The 23811-nt window shown below is 42.4% G+C and overlaps 1 protein-coding gene and 1 long non-coding RNA gene across 8 annotated transcripts in view; one reads left to right on the top strand and one right to left on the bottom strand.

Annotated features, from left to right (window-relative positions):
* Nucleotides 1-23811, bottom strand: part of oxr1a (oxidation resistance 1a) — a 198358-nt gene that overhangs the window by 71889 nt on the left and 102658 nt on the right. The gene's annotated exons all lie outside the window — the stretch shown is intronic.
* LOC309717035 lies at nt 6420-23534 on the top strand. The gene is made up of 4 exons (XR_014279611.1): nt 6420-6558; nt 21154-21259; nt 21380-21471; nt 23246-23534. It is a non-coding gene; the product is annotated as an uncharacterized lncRNA (long non-coding RNA).

The following is a 23811-nucleotide window of genomic DNA, read 5'->3' as shown; positions in this document are numbered from 1 at the left end:
TTGAATGCAGCTTTTACTTTACAGGCAGGGTTCACATATTGTTACTTCAGGTTACATTCTTTAGGTTTGCAAATATTTTTTTAATGCTGAAGTTCATTTGCAATGAATCACAAGTTACAGATTCAGTGCTGATTGAACGCAGACTTTTAAAAAGTCATTCATGAAACCTGAACTTGAAAAAAATCTTTACAAATAAAAAAATAAAGAGGGGAAAAAAATGAAGCTCAGCACAGCCCACACCGATTTCCACATCGTTGCTAGGAGATTTGATTGCCATCAAGTGTGGGGCTTTATAGCACCCTGGAGACCGACATCCATCTGACTCCCACCTTAATAACATTCTAATAAATTGAGACTCTCACATCCGGAGGCAAAGTACACCTCCGTGCCCATACTGTAAGTGACTCAAGGATCCAAAGTGAGAACTCTGAGAGCTGCGACATATACGCGTCTGCTCGTCCACTGATGGATAGGCAGAGATGGCATTTGCTGTGCGCAAATGAACATGGAAAAGTGAAAAGCCGGCAGACCGGAACAGGGTGTGATGATTGGGAAGCAGCCTCAGGTTGTGAGCTGGAGAGCCTGTGATTCATTATTTATCCCAGGGGGGCAGAGCTGCTCTGGTAAGTAAAGAGTGTAAAGACAGGCCCTGTAATGATCCAGCAACACATTCACATGAGAAACGTTAAAGATGGGGAGAACTTTTCTTTGCAAGGATAATCAGACAGGAAAAGCACCCGTGTCTCATTCCCAGTATGTGTGCAAGGCCAGCTGAGGTTAAAGCATCTGTTATATCTGAGTGCATTGAAGCAGTGAGGTTTGAGAGTGCCAGCCATTTTCAATACTGAAAGTGCTCCATCTGCTGGTTGCCTTAGGTAGCGTGGGTATTACAATAGTGCATCAGAACAAATGCAGTTTTGAATATATGAGATTTTACTTTTTTTTTTATTTTGAGAAAAAAATGACTTTTTCCTCATCATCTTTGACATCATCTGCCTTTGTGGTTCTGTTCAAACAAGCACGGCTGCAACTAAATGCCTGCTTTCACTGTCTATTAATATGTCACTTGATTTAATGACTGGACAATTACTCATTTAGTCTGTAATAAAGCTGAAAAATGTCCCCTAAATGCCCCCAATTCCTGTTCCTAGGATGTTTAATTTACAAGAAAAATCAATCAGAGACACGCTTATAAGCCGGAAAGCCTGAATGCTCGAAATTTTCTTTAATTAACCACTTAATCAGCTATTACAAATGATCGGCACCTTATCGCGCTGCGTTTCAGCTGCCCTGCAGTCACGCGGGAGAAGAGGTGTTTTGTGACAGATCCAGTCTAAACATATGTGAGCCTGAAGCAGGGGGACTGTTCAAACTAGTGTTTTTTTTACTTCACAAATGAAAAGAATATAGCACACAAACAACTTCGACAGCATATATTTTTATATTTGACTTTGAATCATAAGCACCTGTCCCACTTTTTTCCTCTCTGACCTTGTGTAGCGCCCTGCTGGTACACTTGGCACTTGAGCAATGTCTTTACACTGGCCCAGCGCCACCCCAACAAACCCCACCCCACTGCGGGGCCTCGTAGCTGCGTGATGTACTGTGTTGCTGTACAGCTGCCCAGAGCGGTCATCAAATCATCCATAACATACTCAGAGGGAGCCATCCTCTCTGCGCTGTAACCCCATAGGATTAGAGATATACCGAGCAGTCGTGCACGCCAAACAATAACACCCAATCTAGTTTTAAAGACCTATTTTCTCAGAGAACTCCTCCACTCTCTAATTAAGCCGTAAATGTGACCAAAGAGGGAAAAATGAAAGAATTCCCTCTGTGCTCATCCGACTATGAGCATCATTGCATGGAAATTATATGAGTTACTTTGTTCTCCTTAAGCCTGCATGTTTGATGTGTGTATTTCGTGTATTTTAGAGGTGATTAAAGAGACCCTGGAGCAAATTAGCTAACTGACATTTATTACGCTGTTATGTCCTTCTGAATTTTTGCAAATTATCCCGTTTCTGTGGACTTACAGACCATTATATTAGGTATATTTACAATATCCTAAAGGGACACGTTCTAATTTGGTTGCGTGTTTACAAGGCACGCAAAAGCTATATCATAACCTTTCTTATTAATTTCTATCTGGATCAGAGCAGTATTTGAGAACCATTTTGTTTAATGGAGAAATCTTGCTGTTCAAGTACCTGCATTAAAAAAAACCCCAGTTGATGTCAGCTGCTGTCAACAAAGGCCCTGAGAGGGTCCTGTGCGTGAGCCTTTGTCATCATCTGGGTGTTAATCTCAGCAGTTTCCCATTCAGAGCCAGGTTGGTTGGCACCTAATCCTGAGAACAGGGACGTTTTCATTACGAAGAAACACGCAGGCCACCGGGGAGCTGCTGCCACTTTCCCTGTTATCAATGAACAGAAGTCACAAGTAATGTTGCATAAGCAGTCTGAGCTGAAGCAACACGCTGAGCATGTGCATGCACTGTAAAGCCTGTGTTAGCATGTGCACACGCTTACCGTATGCCCATTTCTCACATAGTCTGCCCTTTCTTCCAGACTTTTTTTTTTTTTTCGTTTGCGGTGGAAATCACTAGAAAAACACAGCGCAGAGTTCACTCGTGTGACACAAATGCACCTGCTGGCAAACACAACCGAGCCTTTCCGTGTACGGCACTGGTTGCTTGTAGTGAACGCATCTCACGTGGCATTTCCAGAAGCATCTAACAGAGCTGGAGTGTACGCACAGAATGTACAGCACAAATTGTCCTGTGTTTCATGAGCGTTATGCTCTATTATCCCGCAGCTCTTACAAGATGACGACCAATAAAGACGGTTTGCTGCCAGGAGGAATCAAGCGGAGGCATACAGACAATGGCAGCAATCACAGGTGTTTAACAGCTCTTGTCAGAAAATGCCGCTTTCTCTCGGGCTGTTTCACTAGGGAAGTAAAGCTTTGCCTCTCAAAAGCTTGTCAGTACTACAACAGATGAACATGTTTTTCACATTGACAGCAGGAGCCAAATATTCATGAGAGGGAAACATGAATCGAATGTTGTGTGGTGCCTGTTAAAGCCAGAACAATGCCAGGCTGAGTCACTGGATCATCTGGAGAAATGCGCCTTTTAATTACTCAGAGCAGTGATTATATAAGTCTGACTGCTGTCAGTCAAATGTTTGCCTTGATTTTGCACGAACGCTGCGGAGCACCTTCCATCTTGCTGCTTACATGGGACTATACAAACATTTGTGCGAGGCTATTTGGCCCATGAGTCATAATCCAGCATTGATAAATCATGTGTGAAACTCTTATCAGTGGGATGCAAGCAGCAATGAGTAACCATGCATTTAACCACAGACTGCATAGGAGAGATGCGCACAGCCTGAGTGACGTCATTCACTGATTTGTGAAGACCTGCTTTGAAGTCCCGAGCTGAGGATTTTGTGCATTGGCATCATGGTGTTTTGAAACCAGACATGATGATTGTGGGGTGGATAGCATAGAGAAAGCACACTTCAAGCTCATGCATTGAGGACTGGACACAAGCCAGGACCTCACTTAAGCGAATGCTGCTTTATCCTCTTGTATCACTGTTGTGTATTTGTGACTTGTTAAATAAGCCACAAGCAGACCACTGATCAGGTTCTTTCCATGAATGTGCAGCAGCGCTGTTTTTAAGTGCAGAAATAGAAGGATTATGTTTGTGGTGCTGGGGTGTGGTTTGGATGCTGGAGTGCGACACTGCAGACTGTGACAGAGCTGTAAACACCGTGTCTGTACATGTCCGTAAAGGTTCTCAGTCATCTAGGTTATTGTAGGAAACTTTAACACATGTCGTGCAGGGTGACATCTTCAAGGAAACGCAACTTCTTGAAGTTTCCTTGAAGACGTTTCTCCTTTCATTCAAGAAGCTCTAAGTCTGTACATGTTTTTATTAGAATATGTAAATTCTTCTCTGACCAAACTGACCGGATCGACACCACACTCAAGTTTGTCGAGCTGAAGCCAAGAGACCAACAGCCCAGCTTAGTGTAAAGATTAGATGTGTGCCTTCTTATTAGCAAAGACAATGACCGAAATGAGAAGGGATCACATGTAAGTAGTTCAATGATTACTTTCAGTCAGTGTTTGGAGTTCTTTTTTTTTTTAAACTGGCCATCAAATAGCAAATCATCAAGCTCTCCGCTGGGCTACAGCCTTGCGAGTTGGAGTAGAGATAACCAATCTCAAATCTCATGCCAGCTTATATCAAAAAGGCAAGGTCAATGTCATGCTTCAAGGTTAAAGCTAAACTTTGACACAACACATAAACTACAACACTGCTGCCATGAGGAAAAACTGAACCTTTAAAAGAGGTGTTCTATTTTAGAAGATAAGCTGCTTGTCACAGTCAGTTGTGCTCTTTTATACATTTGGTTTTATATTGAACTCATTCAGCAGACCTTAGCTAACGGTTTCTCCTCACTATAATGCGGATTTGTGACCACGGGATCCAAATATATCATCCAAAAAGTGGCTCTTTAGTTGCCTCTAAGAGTCTTATGTACACAGAGAGAAACAGATACAGGAATAAATGAGACTGGATGAATAAAGGCTCCACAGTCAGGTTGATACATGATGTCAGAGTGCTGAAATAAGCCTCTGTGTTTTAGCTTAATGCCTTTAGCAAAGACAGGAAACAAGGAGGTGATGGTTAAGGTTGTTGTTGTAGCACCCAGCCTGACACTGACCTGCCGCCACATCAATTCACCCCCCTGTTATTGCCTTTTTTCTCTCTTCGGACAGTTCTACAAGGTGGCTAGTGGTGATCGATGGGCGGTGCCTTCAGAGCGGGCTATCTTTCTCCGCCACTTCCACCCCCTCTACTCTTGGTCATCTATCCTCTGTGGGCGTTCGCCCTGTCTGAAGCCGCCACAAGAGGCTGGGTGGGCCCCCGGCGAATGATGACTGCTGGCTCGGTGCGAAGCACCAACCGCTTGCCTCTCTCTTCCATCTGTGTGGATGCTTTTCATTTTACTGCCTGGCAAAATTCTGCTTATAATTACCTGACAGCCACCAGAAGATGCTTAATTACAGGCGCAGAGAGAACGAGGGAAGACGAAAGGGAGAAGCAGGATGATAGTGGATGAGAAAGAAGGAGGGGGCGAGGAAGGAAGGGAAGGGACATGCATCAGACATGCACCACTGCTCTCTTCATACAAAGCAATTTATTAAAATAATAAAGCCCAGCCTTGCACTGAAGGTTGAGTCCACAATAAACCTGACAGGGAGGCAGAAAAGCGGTGCTACAACACCGAGGCACATAAACAAAACAAATGCTCTGTTATGTCTGCGTCCACTTTATTATCCAAGCTGAACTCTTCAGGAGTTAATTGCTTTCTTTTAAACGCAGACGCAGTCATAAATTTCATCATTAGCCTAACATGAATCATTCAGCTTTCAGCCAAAGCACAAAAGCACAAAGAATCCTCTACATAAGCCTCTTCACCCTGGACGGGCATTAGACTCTGTGACGAGATACAGCAAAGGGCTGTGGGATGGGGGGCGGTGTGGGGGGAATTAAGAGCCAAATGGACATCTTAAATCCGACAAAGATGCTAAAAGCCTCTGCGCGCTCTCTCCGTCTGCTGTAAAACTGTCGTCATCCCAGGCTCTTTTCATCTATCACCTGATATCACTTGTTCCACGAGTACGCTAAATTGGATAATGAATCTCTCCCCACCAGGAGATGCAGTACATGGATAATTTGTTGGGGAAGTTACGAGCCGGGGGCATATTGCATCACTCGAGGTGCGAGATGTTACCGTGGTTAAATGGATGCAACCTTTTGGATGAGTCCACAGTAGTTACATGAGTGAATTAGGACCCAGTGACGACGTAATTAACTGCGCAGGGAGGAACTCGTTAATGAATCACTCCGGCTCAGTTAATGAAACACATTTAAGTTAAATATGGTGTCAGTCTATCGATACGCAGCTTATGATGTTGCTAAGTGAATGTTAATTTCATGTAGATATAAATCTGTTAATCTTTTAAAAATAAATATCCTACAGAACTAATCAAAAATCGTCTGAAAGGCTTTTCTTACTGTCACTGAAAAAGGTGATGATAATCTGACTTTGATAAGTGATTTTCTTTCATTTAAAGAGTAAAGTTGAATAGCCTTTATAGCAGAATGCAATATATTTCACAATAATGAGCTTTTTTTCAAAATGTGTTCAATTATTTCACAATATCATTCTCACATTACATATCTGTGTCTTATTTATTCACATAGTTATTTATTTCATCATGACTTATTTATTTATTTAATTTTGAACACTTTGGAGTTCCATATAAAGACACACAAAGAGGTTGAGTGTGAGAATAAAAACTGCAGGGGTAAAAATGAAATGAGAAATAAATTGAGTTGGAAATGTTTTGGAACGTTTTGTAAAATAAATTAATTCGATTTCTCGCTCAGAGCTAAAAGGTCGACCTAGATGGCGCTAAAGCTGGGATGTGTTAGCTTAGCTTAGTCTAAAGACTGCTGAGATCTTTTAAAAGGTAAGTTACTCTCCTTAAAGATCTTTTTAACTGATGTCCTGCTTAAATGAGCAGAATGAACCATTTTTCTTAGCTTTAGAAAACGTTGGTTGATTTCTTTGAACAAAGCTATGCTAGCTTTTTCCCTAGCAACTTTAGCTTACAACAACCAGACTGTGGATCTAGAATTTGACGTGTATTTTTTGCACAAATCACACATTTCTCTGATAAATGGATGTAGCCCAGTGGCACAAACGTCATGCTTCCTACAAAATGTGTAGTGCGTGGCACTGTAAACAGCTACAGCTGTAAAGTAAAAAAATCCCTTAGAAAGTAGCACGGTGACCACCAAGAGAGGAACTTTTAAACAAGAGGGGTAACTATTTCCCTTTTTTGAAGAGACCATTGACTTTTTTTGTAAAAGTCTAGCTGTGACAAACACCAACATAAAGAATGCTGTTGGTGAACCGTGGCTAAAGATGCGTGAGCTGGAGCCGGACCTCTGTAGGGCAACACTGTGAGAAAAGGTCATTTCTTTACGTGAGACCTGAGCTGACCAGCTGTGTCTATGCTCCATTTGTTTGCTTGGACATATAATATCACAGCTTTGCAACACATAGCTCTGGGTAAATTTTACTTTATTTTACTTTACACTGCTTTGTTGTGTCTAAAGACCGATATTGCACCTAAGCACTGAGGCATTCAGCATTGACTAAGCATCTACTGTGGTTTTATTGTTTTGTCTTCATCATTCAATCATATTTTGGGGTAGTTACAAAATGCATTGCACAAAGTAAAATAAATTGCAAAGGCAAAAATAGATTTCAGATAAGTCAGTAGCGAAACCAAAGACAACTCACTTCTCCTAAATAACCGATAGGAATTCAACTGAATCAAAACCAAGAAGAGCAATTTTAAAGCCCATTTTCATAACGACTTTGTCCTTTGATGGCTGTGTGTTTTCCCCTGCTGTACCAATACTTGTAGAGCTCAAACTTGATGTATGTAACTTCTGCTGCTTCACGTCTCTGTGGCAGTTTTCCAGAACCCTGCCATCCAGCAAATGTCCAGAGCAATGACCCGTGTGGCGAAAAGGCAGCGCACTATGCTGGCCGACTAAATCCTGTCCCCCAGCTATTCTTCCTCTTGAATAAACCAGTACATGGCAAACATGGCCCCAGAAGCATTTATAATATAAAGTATTCGACATTCTAATCAGGCCAGGAAGAAGAGCTCAAGGTGGATGTGGATGAGTCGCGATTCTAGCCGTTGATTGCTCAGCTAATTTTTCCCATCTCTTGTCATTATATCCACTGATGGGATAAAAGCCACAAGTACAATGGATGCTACAAAAATTAAAGTGATTGCTCACTCTGAAGTAACACAGCCATAAAAATATGGAAAAAAAATACTTCTCATCTTGTACTTCACCAAACATTAGCAAATATTCATTATCCATTTGATATGTTTTTTCCATAATAACATTGTAACCCTGGAATTCCTCCAATCAAACACGACATTTGAGCTGATTGGAAAGTTATGACAATATATGAAACTGGATAGTAAAGCGTAAACAGTGCAGTAGAATTCAACAATACCAATTTAAAATGAGTACAAACAGATTTACTACCACTGTACTTCACGTAAATCCCCTAATAAGTTAGCACAAAATCTGATTTCAGTGTAGGAAAGGTGGAGTCGGGCAGTAACAATGAACATTATTCTGCTGAGTGCTTATTGCATGAATAATGTCTAAAAACAAAACAATTGGGATGACAGCAAAGTTGTATCATTATTATTATTATTATTATCACTGATGATGATGATAATAATAACCATTTTCAGCTGCATCAAAATTAGAAAATGTCTGAAAAAGATTAGCAATGAACAATGCAAGACACAGATCAAACAGTTGTATATCATTAAGGATCTACATTAACACAACTTGTAGTGTTTCGTACGAGTTACTTTTTCCATATGTAATACTCTGATAAATATCAGTGGTATTTATTTTGTTTTCATGAGAATAAGTCGAAGAGAAAATAACAGTTCATGGTGAGGTTAAGAGTGGTATAGATATGTGATATAAATGTTTGTATTAAAATGCATAAATAGTGTGTGAAAAAATCAGTTACGTTAAAAAAAACCATAATTTCATGGAATGTGAATGTCTGTTAAAAGAGAAGAAGTGTAACTTGTTTTGTATGCTACGTCACGAGAGGTCATGACTTGCAGATGACTTCCGGGGGAAAGAGACTCGCGAGGAAGAGAGGAGAAGAAAAGGAGAATTACTAAAATGGCATAGACGAAGCATGGACTTCGGGACTGCTTATGTCACCAAAGTTGTTCGGCAACAACATATCACCCGTCTGCGGACTTCCCGGTAATCATTCGGAGCGTTTGAGCCGGGCTTCCCGTATCTTTTGTGCTTGGCTAAGCACGAGGCACGTTTGGCTACGTTGGCTAGCTGGAGCTAGGCTAACGCCACGGTCCTGGCTAACGGAGATTCCGCCGGAGGAAGAGACGGAGTTTGAGAGTTGTCTCGGGAGAGAGTCGCTAACCGTGGATGATTTGCTGCTATCTAAGGAACCGGAGATTCGTTGCTCGCTGCCGCGAGTGGAGACGGTTGCTACCACAACGAGCGAGTTATTCATCGGAGGAGGTGGAGACATCACGGATACTCGGAGGTATTGTTGTTATTATTAAGAGCTCCAACTAAAGCGCGCCAACAACAAAAATAAACTAAGAGTGCACTCTGGGGAAAGAATAACATTGGACAGGTTAAGGGAAAAAATACTAAAATCTATCTCCCGGGGGGTTTATTGTATGTTTTGTATATGTGTTTTTTTCATGAAGAAAAAAAAGGGTTGGATGTGAATTTCCTGCAATTGTTTAATACATTTTCTAACCCTGAGATCCTGTGTTGGGTTTATTGCATGGTGTCTTATCATTTGAGTATTCACATGTATTAGCCTTAATCGGTTAAGTGTATTTCCTTAGCCTCCGCTTGTCTGTGTAGACACGAGAATCATATGAACCTTAGACTGATATTTATTTTTCGAGATGTATCTTTTATCACAGAATGTTTAAGTAGAGTCAAGACTGCACCCGAGGGCATAAGGGGGGAGTCTTGTCACACGAGCCGGTGGTAAAAGTGTTACATTTTTGGGGGCTCGTCCGGGATTGTATGTAATTTTGTTATGACTGACCTGGTTTTCCGTCATTCACCAAAGAGAGGGAACTAATTTTTTTTGAGATTGCTAAGGAAATTATTTTTATTGTCAAGTGTGGTTACATTTATTGTGAGATCTCTTACTGTTTGAGCTAAAAAAAAAAGAAAAAAAAAAGAAAAATGGAAGCAGTTGAAATTGAAGCTTGGTGCAAAAGGAAGCAGTTAGCTTATGGACATGCAGTTGTTTTGAGTGATGTGGACCCCGATGTCACAGATGCAGTTCTGCTATCGGCCTTGAGCCAGGTCAAAGTATTTGGAAAATCCGAGATAGTTGACCGTTGTCTTGATGTAGCTTCTAAGACACAGTTGGTACTGATCAAGACTTCAACTGACTTAAAAAATCAAACCGTACCGGATGTTGTTGGACTTCCTGGGGAGGCGGGTCCATGGCCAGCTCATGTGCTCACTGCTCCTGCAGAAAATGATGAGTTTCAATCTAAGCTAATGTCATTCCTGAATGCGGAAGGTAAAACTCTTACTGACGTTGGTGGCTTACTTCAGCCTTCACCCCTTGATGTGAACACGGCTTTGATACATGCTATCAGTTCCTTAGTGGATAAATGTAACACCACATCTGTTGATTCTCAGAGCTATCGTAAGCTGCGCATGTTCTCTGGTGTGAAACCTACGCCCAATGGGGAGGAAGAGTATGATGCCTGGGCAGAACAGACAACACATCTGCTAGATGAGTGGCAGTGCAGTGACAACATAAAGAAACAGCGAATAGTGGAAAGTCTGAAAGGTCCAGCTGCAGACATTGTAAGGTTCTTGAGAGTCCAGCAGCCCACTGCAACTTCATATGACTACATGCAGGTTTTGGAGACGGCTTTTGGAACAACTGAGAGTGCGTCCGATCTTCTGGTGAAGTTCAGACATACCTACCAAAATGTGGGCGAAAAGTTGTCTACTTACTTGTTGAGGTTGGATAAACTGCTGCACTGTATTTTCAGAAAAGGAGGCGTGGCACTGTCTGACATGAATCGATTACGGATGGAGCAGGTTGTGAGGGGAGCACTGCAACAAGACATGATTGCACTTCGTCTTCGTATGACTCACAAGCTGCGAGAACCCCCTTCTTTCAGTGAGTTGCTAAAAGAAGTAAGGGAGGAAGAGGACATGCTCCAAAGCAGAAACGATAGTAAGAACCCAGTAATGTCACAGTCTGTAACTCCTATTTCTAAGTCGGCACCTGAACAAGAAGTTGATCCTGAAGTGGCAAAGCTGAAAAAAGAGTTAAGTGTCATGAAAGCTGAGATGCTTAGTCTTAAAGCTGCTACGGTTGCATCACATCCAGACACCCAGATTTCACAACCAGAAGTCCCTGCCAAGCCACCTTATAAAAGAAATGCTACCCCACAAAGGTCTGGCTATCAAGAGGATAAACCTGGAATATTTTGCTACAGATGTGGGGAGGATGGACATTTTAAGAGAGAATGTGAAGGTGAAGAAAACCTACTCAAAGTCAACAAGCGCCTCATTAAACTGACAAAGAAATCGGGAAACTACCGCGGGGTCCAGTAGAGGAACGGCCTGGCATCCCGGTGGTTGTAAAACGTTCCACCAAGTGCAGCACCTTAGAGGGAAAAGTGAAAGACACTGTACCTGCAGGCTTAGTGGGCCCTAGCTCTGTAGTGTCGGTACAGATTGAAGGCATCTACTCTAAAGCCATACTCGATTCTGGTTCTCAGGTAACCCTGCTGTACAGATCCTTCTACGACAGATATTTGACACACCTGCCATTGACGTCTATCGACACGTTGGCGATATGGGGTCTCAGTTCCGCCGAGTACCCTTATGATGGCTATTTGTCACTTAGGCTGGAGTTTTTGGAAGCAGATGTAGGTGTGAGTGAGACCATTGATGCACTTGTGTTGGTATGTCCCGACCCAGTTGTGAGAGGTGAAGTTTCCCTGCTTGTTGGCACCAACACACCCACTGTGAGGCGATTGCTTAGCCACTGCAGGGAAAAGGGAGGAGAAAACTTTGTGAGATCCATGCACATTCACCCAGTCTTCAGAAAAGTTTTCAGTGAGATCTCAGTGTTACCACCTGATGCTGACAGTAACCAGAGGGGAACGGTGTGGTTCACCCAAGCCAAACCTGTCACCATACGGCCTGGGGGAGTCGCCCAAGTGGCTGGGGCACCAAAGTTTCATGGAGTGCTGGGCACTCAGACAATCCTTGTAGACTCACCTGATGACCCTGCGAATGAGTCACGGTTTCCCGATGGACTCCTGGTGAGACCAGAGTTGCAGACCTCCACTGGTGTGACGGCCAAAAGAATTACTGTTCTAGTTAGAAACATGTCAGCACGGGAAATTACCTTGACCAGAGGGACACCAATAGCTCATCTGTTTCCAGTCGACGTTGTGTCATCTCTACCTGGGAGAGAAGAGTCTGAAGTCGAGTTCGCTGGGAAGCTGAGCCCCTTTTCTTTCAACTTTGGAGACTCACCAGTTCCTAAGGAGTGGAAGGAAAGGTTGGTGACAGAAATGATGGAGCGGAGTGAAGTTTTCTCTCTGCATGAGTTTGATGTCGGATGCAGTAAGAGCACCCAGCACACTATCAAAACCACAGAGGACAAACCATTTCGGGAGAGGTCTCGTCGGTTGCCGCCTGCTGACGTGGAAGCATTGAGACAGCATCTAGCGCAGCTAAAAACTGCTGGTGTTATTACAGAGTCACGCAGTCCTTATGCCTCACCCATTGTGGTCGTGAGAAAGAAGAATGGGAAAATAAGGATGTGTGTGGATTTTCGGACCCTAAACCGCCGCACCACTCCCGACCAATACACAGTGCCAAGAATTGAAGATGCTTTGGCATGTCTCAGTGGAAGCAAGTGGTTCAGTGTGCTTGACCTTCGGAGTGGATACTATCAAGTGCCCATGGCAGACTCCGACAAGGAAAAGACAGCTTTCATTTGCCCGGCTGGATTCTTCCAATTTGAAAGAATGCCACAGGGAGTGACAGGGGCTCCCGCTACATTTCAGCGGGTAATGGAACAAACTGTTGGAGACATGAACTTGCTTGAGGTGTTGGTCTATCTCGACGATCTCATTGTGTTTGGAGCCACGCTTGAGGAGCATGAGATCCGGTTGCTGAAGGTGCTTGACCGTCTAAAGGACGAAGGACTGAAGCTGTCACTGGATAAATGTCAGTTTTGTCAGCCATCGGTGACTTACGTTGGGCACATCATATCTCAAGACGGGGTGTCTACTGATCCAAAGAAGACTGAAGCTGTAACCGCATGGCCAAGACCCAACACTGTGACTGCATTACGATCGTTTCTTGGATTCTGTGGGTACTACCGGCGTTTCGTGAAAGATTACTCCAAGGTAGCTCACCCATTGAACCAACTGTTGTCTGGTTACCCTTCAACTGCAAAGAAGAAAGTAAAGGACAGACAGGATGGTCCGTACCTTAACCCCGCAGAGCCCTTTGGTGGTCGCTGGAGCGGAGAATGTGAGGCAGCCTTTGAGGAGCTGAAGCGACGACTTACCCAAGCTCCTGTGTTGGCCTTTGCCGATCCTCAGCTACCTTATGTGCTACATGTAGACGCTAGCCGGGAGGGGCTAGGAGGAGTGCTGTACCAGGATCAAGGTGAAGGATTGAGACCTGTGGCTTTCGTCAGTCGGAGTTTGACTCCTTCAGAAAAGAATTATCCAGCCCATAAATTGGAATTTTTGGCGCTGAAGTGGGCGGTAGTGGACAGACTGCATGACTATCTGTACGGGACCAAGTTCGAGGTGAGGACAGACAACAACCCTCTGACATATGTGCTAACGTCTGCCAAGCTAGACGCGACGGGTCACCGTTGGCTTGCTGCCCTGTCTACATATGACTTTAGTCTCAAGTACAGAGCAGGAGTCCAAAACATTGACGCTGACGCTCTCTCTCGCCGGCCACAATCGGGGTCGATATCCAAATCAGAGTGGGACGACGTTCCTGCAGCAGGAGTGAGAGCCTTGTGTCAAATGTCTGGGGTGATGAAACATAAAAACCCACGATCCGGAAGAGCCATTGACTCTTTTGGCACTTCTCCACAAGCTATCCCACAAGCTTATTGCAATCTGGCTTCTTTGAGTGTTAAGAATATGCCTTTTGTGAGTCTTGCTGAGTTGTCGACCGCTCAACGGGAAGACCCCGGCATAGGACAAGTGTGGACAGCTCTGAGTAATGGGAATAGTAACCAAGTTGACAAGACCAAGCAACCAACTTGCTCTTTGCTGTTGAGAGAGTGGGACAGGTTAAAGATGCAGAAAGGAGTGATGTATCGCATTGTAACTCCTCCAGGAAAATCACGCTGTTCTCAGTTGGTACTACCAGAAAAGTATAGAGTCCCTGTACTGAAATCACTGCACGATGACTCAGGTCATTTGGGCCTCGACAAGACATACGGCTTGGTAAGAAACCGGTTCTACTGGCCTCGGATGAAGTCAGAGATTGAAGAGTATTGCAAGTCTTGTGAGAGGTGTATAAAAAGAAAGACTCTACCCAAGAGAGCTGCACCTTTGTCGCATTTGCAAAGTGAGGGACCGTTCGACATTGCTAAAATGCTGTTTTCATGTACAGAGATAGTTTTACACAAGTTCTGCAGGAAAATGCATCCATTTTTGTTTTCTGAGTGGTATGAAAGTTACACATCTTTGCAAGCAAAGACTAAAAAAGCCAAGACCCCCCACGAGTGTTCTGAAAGTTAAAAATCATCTTTAACTCTTTAACAATCTGTATTTCAGAAGCTAAATATCAAGCCATCTATCCAAGGTTGGTGCTTCAATCCCTGCAAGCCTAATATCCTTACAAACAAACTAAGCCTAAATTTGCATTGCGACACATCCATCTGAGTATGTTGATAGACGATCTTGGACATGTTGGGGACCCTGAAACCGAACAGAAAGAAAAAATGGAGTCAGCACGTCGTTCATTTGGTTCATGCTTATAATTGCACTCCAAATGAAGCTACAGGTTTCTCTCCTTATTTCCTTATGTTTGGGCGTGAAGCTAGGTTACCTGTGGATTTGTGTTTCGAGACTTCTAGTGATGGCACACCACAGAAAACTTACCTCAAGTACGTTTCTGACCTGAGGAAGGAGTTAAAGGCTGCCTATGAACTAGCAGAGTCCGTCGCGGCCAAACAGAATGAGAACAATAAGCAGCGGTATGACAAAAGAATCAGGTTCGCACAGTTGTTACCTGGAGACAGAGTCTTGCTACGAAACCTCGGGTTACAGGGGAAGCATAAACTGGCCGATCGCTGGGCGTCAAAACCATATGTTGTGGAAAGCAAGATGCCAAACCTACCAGTGTTCCGGTTGAAACCTGAAGATGGTGATGGACCAATCAAGATCCTCCATCGAAATCATTTACTGCCTCTTGGGGAGAGGATATGTCTAGACTCTGCATCCCATACGGATCTCACCCCTACAAGGAGAGTCTTGCGACGGAGGAAACAGAAAGAATGCACAGACAAGCCTGGAAAGGAAAAGACACTATCGCAGAGAACGGCAGATAAAGACTCTGAAAGGGAAGGAGTCACGCCCAGTGATAAAGATGAGAAAGAGTACACTGACTCCGAAGATGAGGATTTTGGACTTTGGTGTGATCTGACTGTTGAACCTCTCAGGTGCAACATGGATAGTGATACTCTGGAACCGTTCAGTCTGGATTTGGGTATTTCCTTAAGTGACGTAGCTGAACAACCAAAAACAGTTGGGCTGGGAGTAACACAGGAATGTGTAGAGGAACCTGAGACGGACAGTGTAAATGAATCTGAGTCTGTTGAGATCACCGAAGCCGAATCACCTGATACTTGCGAGAATCCTGAGGAGACAGGGAAAGACAAAGTACTGCCTGAAGACATTCTCTTGCAAGAAGAGGACACTGAATTTAACTCTGAGACTAATCTTGATGTTGACATTAAGGCCAGACCTCAGCGGTTGAAGAGGGCTCCTTTGAGGTTAACTTATGATGAACCAGGTCATCCCAGTGTGGTAGCCGCCACAACAGTGAAATATGTCTCTTGTTTTTATAAATGGATAGGCACACCCATCTTTGCTTAGTTGTGTGTTTTACTCACCTGTTGTGCCATAATGGTTTATGTTTTCAAGGTACAAAGTCATGAGGGCATGCTTTTCTTTGGTGGGGGGAGAGTGTAATACTCTGATAAATATCAGTGGTATTTATTTTGTTTTCATGAGAATAAGTCGAAGAGAAAATAACAGTTCATGGTGAGGTTAAGAGTGGTATAGATATGTGATATAAATGTTTGTATTAAAATGCATAAATAGTGTGTGAAAAAATCAGTTACGTTAAAAAAAACCATAATTTCATGGAATGTGAATGTCTGTTAAAAGAGAAGAAGTGTAACTTGTTTTGTATGCTACGTCACGAGAGGTCATGACTTGCAGATGACTTCCGGGGGAAAGAGACTCGCGAGGAAGAGAGGAGAAGAAAAGGAGAATTACTAAAATGGCATAGACGAAGCATGGACTTCGGGACTGCTTATGTCACCAAAGTTGTTCGGCAACAACATATCACCCGTCTGCGGACTTCCCGGTAATCATTCGGAGCGTTTGAGCCGGGCTTCCCGTATCTTTTGTGCTTGGCTAAGCACGAGGCACGTTTGGCTACGTTGGCTAGCTGGAGCTAGGCTAACGCCACGGTCCTGGCTAACGGAGATTCCGCCGGAGGAAGAGACGGAGTTTGAGAGTTGTCTCGGGAGAGAGTCGCTAACCGTGGATGATTTGCTGCTATCTAAGGAACCGGAGATTCGTTGCTCGCTGCCGCGAGTGGAGACGGTTGCTACCACAACGAGCGAGTTATTCATCGGAGGAGGTGGAGACATCACGGATACTCGGAGGTATTGTTGTTATTATTAAGAGCTCCAACTAAAGCGCGCCAACAACAAAAATAAACTAAGAGTGCACTCTGGGGAAAGAATAACATTGGACAGGTTAAGGGAAAAAATACTAAAATCTATCTCCCGGGGGGGTTTATTGTATGTTTTGTATATGTGTTTTTTTCATGAAGAAAAAAAAGGGTTGGATGTGAATTTCCTGCAATTGTTTAATACATTTTCTAACCCTGAGATCCTGTGTTGGGTTTATTGCATGGTGTCTTATCATTTGAGTATTCACATGTATTAGCCTTAATCGGTTAAGTGTATTTCCTTAGCCTCCGCTTGTCTGTGTAGACACGAGAATCATATGAACCTTAGACTGATATTTATTTTTCGAGATGTATCTTTTATCACAGAATGTTTAAGTAGAGTCAAGACTGCACCCGAGGGCATAAGGGGGGAGTCTTGTCACACGAGCCGGTGGTAAAAGTGTTACACATAAATATCATCCATAACTGTGAGATTTATCGACTCCTTAAAGGCACTGAGTAATAATGCTTTACAGCGCCTGCCGTCGCATAAGCAGGGTTTCTTCTGTTTTTAGTATGTACATTAGATACTGGGGAAATAGAGCCGTTCTTAAACAACGGGAGCCCATAAATTCATGAGCAAAGAGAAACAAATATCAACCGTTATGCGAAGTGGCAGATCTTATTTTCCCTCCGCTGTAAAATGAATCAATAGCTGGGGCCGGTCTTGGCGTTCGACAGTGGAAAACTGCTTACTCTTCATTTGAGCTATATGTAATCAATCCTAGCCAGAGGATGGCTACAGCCCTTTCCAAACTAAGTGGGGAAACAGTGGGATTACTGCCTCTGTGGCATTTATAAATTGAGCCCAACGAGAAGAGGGCCACCGAGAGACTCCCCGGTCAACGTAATTACACCGGCAGGCCAATAAATCCGACCCATAGATCTTTTACAGTGGTGCTGCAGTAAATTCAGCCTCTTTTCCTTGCACTGCTTTCTTTCACTCCAGAAGAAAACATTAATGTTTTTGTTTCTGTCAAAGTGGGAAAAAAAGGAGAAGGGGAAAAAAAAAACCTAACAACGGCCTTGGTGGCTACAAATCTCTGTGGCTTTTGCTGCTGGCCAAGATGTGATTCAGTGCAGCGATTTAGATCCACACAGTGTTGAGTCATACATATGACAGCATACTATGCTGTGGATACAAATCTACATTAAGTGTCCTTGAAACAGGGGAATGTGAAGGTCTGTTTGAAGTTAATCTCATATCATTTCCTTATGAAAAACTAAGGGCATAAAAGGTGCACAGAACTGATTTAGGGAGTGCACGCGTCATTCAGGAATGACAAATGTCAGACAAATATATTAAAGGCCATTTGCGACAGGGCTAACATCATTGTGATCCGTGTAACATTGAGACAGTCTAAGGAGAAGTGAACCTCTTATCCTCTTAGTTGCATGTCTGTCCTGCATACACAAGTCTGTCCACAGCAAACAGGTTTCATAGCATTTGCATGCAGCAGCAGCTGCAACTCCTCTTTAAACTACAGGTGTAACAATACCTCCTCTTCTATAAACATGGCGTTTGGCTAAATGGATGTTCACCTTAATTCACTCTGGATGCAGCCTAATTAGTGTAATATTGATGGAACCAGAGATGTTCAATGCCTGCATAAATTTGGTTGTGAGCTGCTTCGTCTGGCTTTGCAATAGGACCAACCCTTTCAATACAGAAAATGTCATTTGCATTCAGGTCACCTTTTAACTCCTATTGTTTGCAATCATGATACAAAGAGGACGTTTAGAGGGCACCAATGGGATGTGATTAAATCCGCAGAGCAGCTAGTCTGGTCTGGATAAGAACGTGGAGAGCGCTCCGAGAATAATAAGCACAAGTAAAAAGTCAAAACCTGGTAAAACAGAGGTGACATTCCCTCCCTGTAACCAAGTTAACATCAAAGCGGCTCCCTTGCTGTCTGGGGATGACTAAAGCATACTATTAACCTTTGTAAAAATGGTTCCTGAGGCCTCCTGGGTGTCTGTGCAGGTCTGAGGTGCATGTGTCTGTCCACCTCTCTCATATTGCAGTGCGGATATATCAAATCAGGTATGTACATGCATGTAAACACTTCTTGTGCACGGCCTCAAAGTGCATGGACGCACATCGTGATACGTCTACATCAAACTAAAAACACTGCAGGTGCTATTACAAGCAGTACCTGAATAAAACTAATCACTGCTTTGTTGTTTACAGACAGAAAAAAAGCCCATCCACAAGTATCAGATATCCCAATTAAGGTTTGCAAGAACAGTGTGATTTGACTGCTTCTGGTGCTGCTCAGTATAAATGCAGCCCTTTGGGCATGCTGTTGTGAGCCTTTTCTTATCAACATGCAGTGTAGACTGTGCTACCCTGTAGGCACAGCTGCTTTCACCGGATTAACTGTCAAAGTTCTTGTACAATATTACCCAAACTGCCTTAACCCCTAGTGTGTATGCAAAGACTGCTGTGTGTGTGTGTGTGTGTGTGTGTAGTGCCTTGTTCATATGGCTGCATAGCTGTGAATAGGAATTAAACTTTCAGTTACCTGCACAGAGCTCTGCTTTTAACAATGGCTTTGATAATAAACTCTATTTTAACACTGAATATAGTATATCAAAACATATCTCTCTGAAGACAATGCAGATGAGGACAGAATTATTACCCCACCTGATGCTAATAGTCAGTTCAAATTCAAATTCAAATTTTATTTGTCACGTACACAGTCGTACACAGTCGTACACAGTCATACACAGTACGATATGTAGTGTAATGCTTGGACAACTGCTCGTGACCTAAAGAAAACAAAAAAAGGAAAAGGCTATGAATAAGATAGGAAATAAATATGAAAAATTAAAAAGGGTAAATTTAACTAGGAAGGAATAAAATATAAATTAAGGTTAAAAATGAAATAACTGTACAACACAAATTAGAATGAAGGGTAAATTTAACTGGGAAGAATAAGATAAAATATATAAATGAAAGTTGAAAATAAAATAACTGTGCAACAAAATACACAATATAGAACTATATAAGAATGTATGAAGAAATATAAATAAATATATACACAATAACAGCAGCTGTACAAGTATTAACTGGAAATAAAGAAATATAATGTCCAGTGTTGTGCAATCCACATTATGTCTTGTTGTGTCAGTTGTGCCTGCAGTCGTTTGTTGTAGTTTCCTGAGCAATCCCAGCCGATTCTTCTTTGGCTAATCTCTCAGTCTCTTGCAGATTCGACGGTCTTCTGGCTTGTTCTTAGTCTTCAGTTCATTCCACAGATTTTCAGTGGTATTAAAGTCAGAGTTAGAGGTAGTTCTTCTCAAGGAGCAACGCATGTTTTAGGGATCCAGTTTTGCTGTTGACTACTTGAGGTTTTCTTTCAAAATCTTCACATATTATTCCTTCCAACTTGAAGGAATTGAAATTGAAATTCCCAGTTCCAGATGCACTGAAGCAGCAAGATACTGCCACCTCCTTGTTTCACTGTCGGGAGGGTGTTCTTTGGGTGGTACTCCTCTCCCTTCTGTCTTCTAACATTAGCTCTCTCTGGCCAAAGTTCTAGTTTTGTCTCATCTGACCAAAGGACACAATTCTAGTATGGATAGTCTTTCTCCTGGTTGTCCTTAGCATACTTCAGTCTGCAGGTTCACAGTCAGCCAAGTCAAGACTGTCGACTCTTATTGACTCTTGACTTGTATTTATATCTTGGCAGTTGTTCTGGGGTCTTCAGACACATCTCTCACTAGTTTGCTTTACAGTCTTTGAAGGCTTCCTACTTCTGCCAGGCTTGTTCTGTACTGTGTGGCTCTCTTTAAATTGTTGATGATATATCTCACTCCAGTTCTTGACATTTGGAAAAACTGTGACAACTTTTTCTCATGTCTAAGCTAACTTCTTTAGTTTTTAGTAGCTTCTGACAGGTCAAACTCTTGAGGTTTTAATACTGGGTGTAAAATTGGAAGAAAATCATAAGTTTTAACTTGATTTTACAAGCTTTGAGTGTTACAGAGTTAAAGCACATCATTGCACAGCAGTGGTTTGTGCTATGGTTAAGAAATTTTCAGTTTTTTTCCAGCTAATAATACTGATCTTGGTCATTTTTTTTGGTTTTTTTTGTTTAATAAGTCTATTATTGTCAGAGGTGGTAAATAATGAAGTACAAATACCTTGTTACTGTACTTAAATAGAAATTTCAGGTATCTGGACTTTACTTGAGTATTTATTGTCTGACAACTTTTTACATTTAGTCCTGACATTTTTAAATAAATATCGGTACTTTCTACTTCTTACATTTTCAAAACTGGGTTGTTACTTTAGGTTTCACTGCAGGCCATCAAACATCGAACCAATTTGAGCCTGAGCATTAAAGGATAAGAGGCAATCCTGTTTGCGTCGCACAAAAAGATATGAAAGATGCAAAACCGTGTGCCAAAGTCAGAAGTTAAAGTAGGCTGGTGTTTTTACTTTTTGGCAGAGCACAGGAATGATTGCAAGTGTCCACAAGCTGCGGTCGCATACTTCAGCATCTCGCTAGAACAAGACGAGTGAGCATAAAGGGAGCAATACTTTTTATGTGGCAGGTAATTTCAAATGCAACGTTTCTATCAGCTTAACAAACCTCAGCAAACACACAAACTGTTTGTGTGCAGTTTGTCACACAGTGTGTTGCTAGCTTAAAGTCCAGTTGCTGTATTTCACAGGAGGAGAAAAGACATAGAGCCAACTTCACTCAGAGATGGAGAAAAGTAAGGAAGACAGGACAGGAGAGGAAGAAGAGAGGTTAGATTTAAAGGTAAGGACTCTCTCAGTGGTATTCCATAAACTGGATATGTAAAGCTTACATGTAAGTCCTCGTGTTTGTAAATCAGATATTGGGTCTGTACATGTGACATTTTTCATGTACATTCATATATTAGTGCAGGATAAACAGGTTCGTTTGCAGTTGTGTACATCCACAAAGAGCCGCAGGTCAGCTGATCACTGCCAGCTCTTAATTTAAATTATTGTGAGTTGTGATCCTCTACCATGCTGAGCAACTACAACTGATTTTAGGATTCCCCCACCTGCTGAATCCCATTTTAACCCCTGACTGCGCACAAAATTTTGAGAGAAACTTTCAGTTTCATAGGTGGTAGAATTTTGTCTCCATCTGTATATCTAGCTTTACACTACTTGGTGTGAAATGGCTAGCCTTTTAGGAGATCTTCATATTGAACATGGCTAAAAAAAAATAAGAATTCATCTCCTGTTTATTTAAATGACTTCTTTTACCCAGCCAACAGTCTCAAACCTGAAATCTCTGAATATGCCAGCTGTAGTTCCACACCAAACATCTGCATGACTCACATCTTTCCACCTCTTCCATGTTTCTGCTAATTCAGTGGTTCCTAGGAAGATAAACACCGATCTCTATAGTGAACATGCAGTGTCAAACAAGAGTTGGGAGATGCTGAGGAGAGAGAAAGCTTGAAACCCTGAAAAAGGCAGAGAACGAGGCTGTGTGGGAGGAAGTGAAAGTAAGACACTTCACTGGATTTGCAGTGGGGCTAAGCTGCCTTCTGGTTCTACGTGACCGGCCTATACTGCCAAGGCAGGAAGGCTTGAGCTTATCTCAGCGCACACAAGCAGCACCGCTGGCAAAAGCACCCTGGCATGGCTGTGGGTGCTGCTGCTCTTACTCTCCCTCTCTCCCTTCTCATTTTAACGGTTATTCTCTCTGACAAACGTTCATCCAATCCCTCTGTCGTTCTTATTCACTCAGGGGATGCAAAGCATAGTGGCAACTTACACTTAAGGTGGATTTCATAGCAGAAGAGTCCTCCTTTGCCCTTATAGTCTGCATCATACATGGTCTGTAATAACAGCTCAGCAGTGAGTAAGCAGGATATTTCCATTTGTCTGGTTTAAAGTTTGACTCATCTTTATGAAATGCAATTCTAATAAAACAAATGTTGCCAAACTCTCTTTCCAGACCACAAATACTATGTCTGGAGTTCTACAGCAAACTAATAGAATGGTTATATCAACCTAATCTTTACAGAAATGTATATCAGACAGATATATGACAAACAGCTGAAGTTTACATCATACCTAATGTCCATTTGCATTTCATGTCAAAAACAGTGAGTCTGAAGTCACCTCTTACTCACCTAAAACGGAATAAGTGGCCATTAGGCAATTATTTGAAAGCAGGGACTCAAAATTGCACCTTTTTAGTAAAAATTACATGTCTGACACATGAACCACACTGTACTCACTAACTATGCTCACTTTTTATCTTTTTTTTCACAAATATAAAAGCTGTGTGGATTAAAAAAAATGTGAGACCCAGCGGAAGAAACGCAGAGTCAGTGGGAGTCAGTCAGTCGTTGATCTCACATCTGCAGCTGGTTCAAGATGCTGCTGCATGACTGCTAACAGGAACTCATACAAGACAGCATATAATCCCTGTGCTGGCCTCACTGCACTGGCTGTCTGTGTCTTTTAGAGTTTATTTTAAAATTCTTATGTTTGTTTTTTAATACTTTCCCAATCTTGCCCTGCTTTGACTCTCTTCTGGTGTGTAGGGCTTCTTCATCCCTACACACCCTGTCGGTCTTTTAGGTCAGCTGACCAGCTACTCCTGGAAGTATCGAGATCCAGGAGGAAGCTTAGAGGGGACAATCTGAGTACAACATGTGAAGAAGAAGAAAAATCGCTGGATGCAAAGAAAGCACTGTTGCTAATGTAGAAGTCCAGGTATTTAGAAAAATGGACTATAAACTGCAAACTTACTTCTGACTGCACTAAAAACTTTCTGGAAACACGCTACCCCCTGGTGGTGAACATATTAAAGCGGGTAAATAAAAGGAGTACCTATACTGGCATATCATTTGACACAATAAAAGTTATCCTCCTGCATCTAAGATGTTCACCTCTCGACTGTTGGAAACGATGTGACCATAGAAACGCTGGGTTTTACATGGTGATAAGAAGCAGCGTCATGAAAATATATTTACTCTGATCTTTCCTGATGACAAAAACAGAGGAGAAATATTAGTTTTTGGTATCATAAGCAGCTCAGATAATCTAATTCTGCAGATTTTCTCAAAGTCATTTTCACTCTCAAGCGCTCTCATGTCTGTCATTAAGG

Source organism: Aulonocara stuartgranti (assembly GCF_965226115.1).
Source record: "Aulonocara stuartgranti genome assembly, chromosome: 11".
Classification (NCBI taxonomy): Eukaryota; Metazoa; Chordata; class Actinopteri; order Cichliformes; family Cichlidae; genus Aulonocara; species Aulonocara stuartgranti.
This window is presented reverse-complemented; position numbering and strand designations above follow the sequence as displayed.